This window comes from Nicotiana attenuata, unplaced genomic scaffold, assembly GCF_001879085.1.
Source record: "Nicotiana attenuata strain UT unplaced genomic scaffold, NIATTr2, whole genome shotgun sequence".
NCBI lineage: Eukaryota > Viridiplantae > Streptophyta > Magnoliopsida > Solanales > Solanaceae > Nicotiana > Nicotiana attenuata.
The window spans coordinates 88,601-95,200 of NW_017672541.1; the positions used below are offsets into that span (position 1 = coordinate 88,601).

The window sequence follows — 6,600 nt, forward strand, 5'->3', positions numbered from 1 at the left end:
GGTAGGAACTCTCTGGCATGGCACTGAAATAGGGGCGTGCTGGAGCACCCCGGGCGGGAGGTGGTGGTGCTGAAGATGGGGGCCTACTGGGCTGACCCCTCCCATACTGACCTCTGCCCCTAGCTGGGGCACCTCTGAACTCTCCAAAGAATCTGGCTCTCTTGTCCTGCTGTATCTGCTCCCTACCCCTCTGACGATATCCCTCAATCCGGCGAGCAATCTCGACCACAAGCTGGTACTCTGTACCCATCTCCACCTCTCGGGCCATACCCGATCGAATATTGGGCTGCAATCCGGCGACAAACCTCCGCACTCTCTCTGCATCTGTAGGGAGTATCATAAGTGCATGGCGAGATAACTCAGAAAACCTCGCCTCGTAGTCGGTCACGGACATCTGACCCTGCTCAAGGTGCTCAAACTGATACCGCAGCTCTTCCCTTTCAGAGGGCAGAATATACCTGTCCAGGAACAACTGCACAAACTGCCTACCAAGAACATAGGACTGCCACCATCTATGGGTCCTGCCCTCAAGCTGAAAAGTAGTGAAGTCGACTCCATGCGACTCCAATATCCTCATAGCGTGCAGTCTGTCCCTGCACCTGTCGATGAAATCCTGAGCGTCCTCATGACGCTCACCTCCGAAGACTGGAGGGTGAAGTCTGGTCCATCTGTCTAGTAACTTCTACGGATCGAACTCCACAGCCGGCCTTGGCTGGGGTACCTCTGCAGCAACTGGCTGAACCCCCTCTGCGGGTAGTGCACCCGGAGTTTGATATACCACGGCTACATGACCTGGAACCTGAGCAGTAGGGGTCTGTGCTCCCCCTCCTACCTGCGAAACAACTGGGTCTGCTGGAAATAAACCAGCCTGAGTCATGGTGTCCATGAACCGGAGCATACGACCCATGACCTCCTGAAATCCCGGCGCAGTCATGAAATCTGCCGGAGTAGGCACAGCTGCGGGCGCCTCGCCCTGCTCCTCAGTAGTGGGATCCCTCGCAGGGTCTGCTGGTGGTGCATCTGGAATAGCTCTGGGATGCCCTCGTCCCCTACCGCGGGCCGGTGCCCTCCCCCGGCCTCTACCTCGGCCTCTGGCAACGGGGGGAGCAGCTCCTCCCGGGTCCGGAACGTCGGCGGTACGAGTCCTCACCATCTGTGAGAGAATAGAAGAGGAAACTTAGTATACTGACCACTGCACGATGGAAAATGAATAAAGAGTAGTCTTTCCTAACACCCTATAGCCCCCGAAGATAAATACAGACGTCTCCGTACCGATCTACAAGACTCTATTAGGCTTGCCCGTAACTTGTGAGACCTACGTGAACCTAGTGCTCGGATACCTTGTTGTCACGACCCATTTTCCATAATAGGTCATGATGGCGCCCGATACCATTTGTCAGGCCAGCCAACGCGGAAGTATAATTAAATTCTCATTTTACCCTTACCAAAAACCATTATAATAGATTTTTCCCCCCCAATTAAAGTCATAAACCAGTAAAGATCAATAAAATGTAAAGACAGTTATACAACCCAAAATAACGTCTACTACTGTGTGTGCCAGAACCTGGTGTCACAAGCTACGGGCAACTAGTAGAATATACACAAAATGAATAATGCCCTATCCTACTGTCTGAATCAGGATAGACAGAAACAGCAACAAAAAAATACAAGGAAGACTTCTTCGGCTGCGGGTCGGCAAGAAGGGAGTGCAGCTCACCGTGGAAGTCCCAGATGCGCTCACTGATATGCACCAGAGTGATGTCCGGATCCACCTGCCTCAAATCCTATACATTTAAGTACAGAAGTGTAGCATGAGTACATAAACAATATGTACCCAGTAAGTATCCCGTCTAATCTCGAAGAAGTAGAGACGAGAGGTCGACTCGATACTTACTAAGGTCAATTAATATATATATATATATAAGTATGATGTATTCAAATCATGGAATTTACAAGTGTCAACAGTTTATGGCAAGTGGTATAAGTCAAGAACTTTACAACATCAAGTTTATAATTTATCATATGAGATACTGGCAAAATAAAGCATGTATAGGCTTTTCCACAATTAACATGCGCACATAATACCGAGGCGACGGTCCGATCCAACAGAAATAAGCTGTGCACTTGCCGAGGGTCGACGGCGCGCCTATAGATGCATCTATTCATACCGAGGCGATCGGCCCGATCCACAAATAAGGATGAAATATCAAGTTCGCACACATGGCACATAAATGGTCAAGAATACCAAATCACACTTAATTAACTATACAAGTATGCTCCTATCCCCTTTTAAGTCTCTAGTACACGCTAGGTGTTCATAACAACAATTTAACATGAGAGATATATTTAATAGGCATGTTGTAGGTCCTAGGGTACCCGGACATTTATCATAGTAGTAGCTACGCACGGGCTCTCGTCACCTAACGCGTGCGTAGCCCCCGCATTTAGCAACAAACACTCAAACATTAATCCTAAGGGGACAATTCCCTCTTACGAGGTTAGAAAGGAGACTCACCTCGCTCCGAAGTGCACTTCCGATATCAAGAATAGGCCCAAACCCTCAATTTTTTTGTTTTCTTTATTTGATTTGCGTTTTCTTTGGGGACTTAGATTCCAATTTAATGTGTCTCACAACCGAGAAAAATTAGGGGGGTTATTTTGGTTTTGGGTCTGCGACGAATAGGTTCAAGAGATGAGAGAATTAAGGATACCCACCAGGAAGACTAATCCAATCCATAAGGATGTACCAGAAAATACAACATTTTTGTTACTTGACCAACCATTAGGAGAAGCAAATACAACGGGTACGCTAATCAATAAGATTAATGAAGTAGCAATTAATGCAAAAACAGCCAATTGGAAAGCAAGAGTCATGCTTTTAATCCTCCAAGCTACCAACAAATGAACTATATACCATTTGATCCCTCTATCAGCCAAAAAATATTAATTGTGATAAAATATGTCATCGAGGGATTTTACTTTATCATGAATCCATTGATTCCATATGACTTATTACTACTCCCCCTTTCGCACTTTATTCGTACATGGAGTGGGGTGGGGGGAAATGGAATTTTATTTTTTATTTCACAAATTGGCATGCTAGATCATATATCTATATACGGATAGATAGATCGACCGGTGGATTCGCACCTGAGATCTTTCTACAGATAGTGGGGGTATCCACCCCTATGGCCATGTTCTATTCGGAGGAATAAAATAAAAATAGTCTTTCGGAGAGATGGCTGAGCGGTTGATAGCCCCGGTCTTGAAAACCGGTATAGTTTTAACAAAGAACTATCGAGGGTTCGAATCCCTCTCTCTCCTTTTTTGCTAATTGAANCCTTTCCATTGTACAAGCAAGATTGGTTGGATTAGCTCACTTTTCTGTAGGTTATATATTCACTTATGCGGCTTTCTTGATTGCCTCTACGTCGGGCAAATTTGGTTAATATTTTTAATGTGTGTATCCACGATAATCTCATTTCTTTCGACGGAGAGGGGGTCCACCTTCTTCTATTTCTACATCTAGGATTCGACTTGTATCATGGATACTAATAGGAATTCAACCATTATGGCAAGGAAAAGTTTGATTCAGAGGGAGAAGAAGAGGCAAAAATTGGAACAGAAATATCATTCGATTCGTCGATCCTCAAAGAAAGAAATAAGCAAGGTTCCGTCGTTGAGTGACAAATGGGAAATTTATGGAAAGTTACAATCCCCACCACGGAATAGTGCACCTACACGCCTTCATCGACGTTGTTTTTTGACCGGAAGGCCGAGAGCTAACTATCGAGACTTTGGACTATCCGGACCCATACTTCGTGAAATGGTTCATGCATGTTTGTTGCCAGGAGCAACAAGATCAAGTTGGTAAGGATTAACGCTTCATTTCTATTTCTATGGTCGATGATCATAGAAGCCCCTTTACCATTCTGTATAAATGGGCTATTCTATTTGTACAGATAGGGTGGAGGGGCGCATTTAATCCTTGTTTATCTATTAGTTTTCAGTTCTTATCTTCGGCGCGGGGTAGAGCAGTTTGGTAGCTCGCAAGGCTCATAACCTTGAGGTCACGGGTTCAAATCCTGTCTCCGCAACATCTTGTTTTGCCAAACTATTTTAGGGTTGACTCTGTTAACTAGTAATTAATTCCCGCCTTTCGCTTTTTGGGGGTGGAAGGAAAAAGAAAACGTAGGGGAGGGATAGAATCACTACACTATCACGGCCAACTATACCAAATCCTTAATTTAAGGATATATTTAATGCTATTTATGAAATTAAATAATAAATAAATAGTAATAAAATTACTTTATCTTGGATCTTGGGCGGATAGCGGGAATCGAACCCGCATCTTCTCCTTGGCAAAGAGAAATTTTACCATTCGACCATATCCGCATTTTTTTGTTCTTGATACACAATATGTACCCACATATATGATATATAACCGGATCTTTTTTGTGCAGTGCCGGGACACATATTCTCTTCGGAACGATTCCAATTATTTTTTTATTTAATTGTATTCTTTTTATTCAAGAAGTTTGACCCCCCTCTAATTTTTTTGTTTTCTTTATTTGATTTGCGTTTTCTTTGGGGACTTAGATTCCAATTTAATGTGTCTCACAACCGAGAAAAATTAGGGGGGTCATTTTGGTTTTGGGTCTGCGACGAATAGGTTCAAGAGATGAGAGAATTAAGGATACCCACCAGAAAGACTAATCCAATCCATAAGGATGTACCAGAAAATACAACATTTTTGTTACTTGACCAGCCATCAGGAGAAGCAAATACAACGGGTACGCTAATCAATAAGATTAATGAAGTAGCAATTAATGCAAAAACAGCCAATTGGAAAGCAAGAGTCATGCTTTTAATCCTCCAAGCTACCAACAAATGAACTATATACCATTTGATCCCTCTATCAGCCAAAAAATATTAATTGTGATAAAATATGTCATCGAGGGATTTTACTTTATCATGAATCCATTGATTTCGTAGCCAAACGAGCACCAACTAATTAAAATAAGCAAGAACTAGTCAATAAGAGCTTACAAGGTTAGATTCTAATTGTTTAAGCAATTTCCTAACCATAAATACAAGTTTTCCTAATTTCCGACCCCGGACCCACATACCCGGATTCCAATATTTTTAGAAGGAAGTTGTTCTCTATCACCTAAGGATCACAAATATGCGATTTCTAGTTCATTTCATGGTAAATTATAGGATTAAATCTTAGTTTTGACTAAACCCTAGGTCTAACTCTAATCTCTTGATTTTTACCTAATTTTAGTGTTAAATCTACCTAATGTTTATGTATTTGAACTAAAAGTGGGTGGGAATTACTTACCTTGAAATGATATGTGGAAACTCTCTCTTTGAAACCCCCAAAATGCCCAAGTGTGTAGTGAGAAATGAGAGAAATGAGTTTGGGTTCGTATTAATGAAGCCTTCTGCCCCCAGTGATTTCCGCTTCTGCGGGTTCCGCTTCTGCGGAAGTGAGCCGCTTTTGCGGAAAAGGCCAAGGGGGCCTGGGCCGCTTCTGCGGTCTAAACCTCGCTTCTGCGAGGCCGCGTAAGCGGAAAGGCCACCGCTTCTGCGGTTCTGGGCCTGGGCGGATGGACCGCTTCTGCGGTTAGGGGTCCGCTCCTGCGGTTTCCCCTGGGCCTGGCCCCTTCTGCTTCTGCGATAAACGACCGCTTCTGCGGTCTCGCTTCTGCGGTCCAAGAGCCGCAAAAGCGGTTATGACAGAAGCAGCAGATAAGGCTTTTTCCTAAGTTTTCAACTTCACTCGAACCTCGACCATTTGATGCTCGGGGCTCCCGAGCCCCGCCCGAACATACCGACAAGTCTGAAATCACGAGGCGAACCTACTCGAACCCTCGAAACACTCAAAACAACGCTAAATCGTGGAATCAACCCCCAAAACCAAATGAATCAATCCATTGAACTTCAAGTTCTTAATTCTCCTTCAACGGGTCAAAACGCCCTTAAACTACTCGGATGGACACCAAATTTTACGGGTAGGTCTTAACTGATATTTCGGACTTGTACCAAGTTTCGGAATCGAAATCCGAACCCGATACCTATGAAAACAATGATTTCTTAGTTTATTTAAATCTTTGAAACTTTAACTTAACAATTTCACGAAAAAATTCATTACTCGGGCTAGGGACCTCGGAATTCGATTCCGGGCATATGCCCAGGTCCCATATTTTCCCGCGGACCCTCAGAAATTGCCAAATCACGATTCCGGGTCCGTTTCCCTAAAATGTTGACCGAAGTCAAACTTGGCCCTTTTTAAAGAAACTTAAAGAAGCAACTAGGTGTATTCTTGCTCAAAACTCTTCTAACTTCCAAACCCCCCGTCCCCGCAAGTCATAAATTAGCTAAAGCAAGTGTGGAAAGTATTATTTAAGGGAACGGGGTTTGGAAATGCAAAACGACCAGTCGGGTCGTTACATTCTCCACCTCTTAAACAAACGTTCGTCCTCGAATGGACATAGAAAAGTACCTGGATTGCTGAATAAGTGGGGATATCGGCTCCGCATGTCCTCCTCGGACTCCCAGGTCGCCTCCTCGACCGGCTGGCCCCTCCACTGGACT

The 6,600-nt window shown here is 44.1% G+C and overlaps 1 non-coding gene across 1 annotated transcript; it reads right to left on the reverse strand.

Moving 5' to 3' along the window:
- Positions 1–4,324: 4,324 nt before the first annotated feature.
- TRNAG-GCC lies at positions 4,325–4,395 on the reverse strand. The gene has a single exon. It is a non-coding gene; the product is annotated as a tRNA-Gly (tRNA).
- Between the last annotated feature and the right edge of the window lie 2,205 nt (positions 4,396–6,600).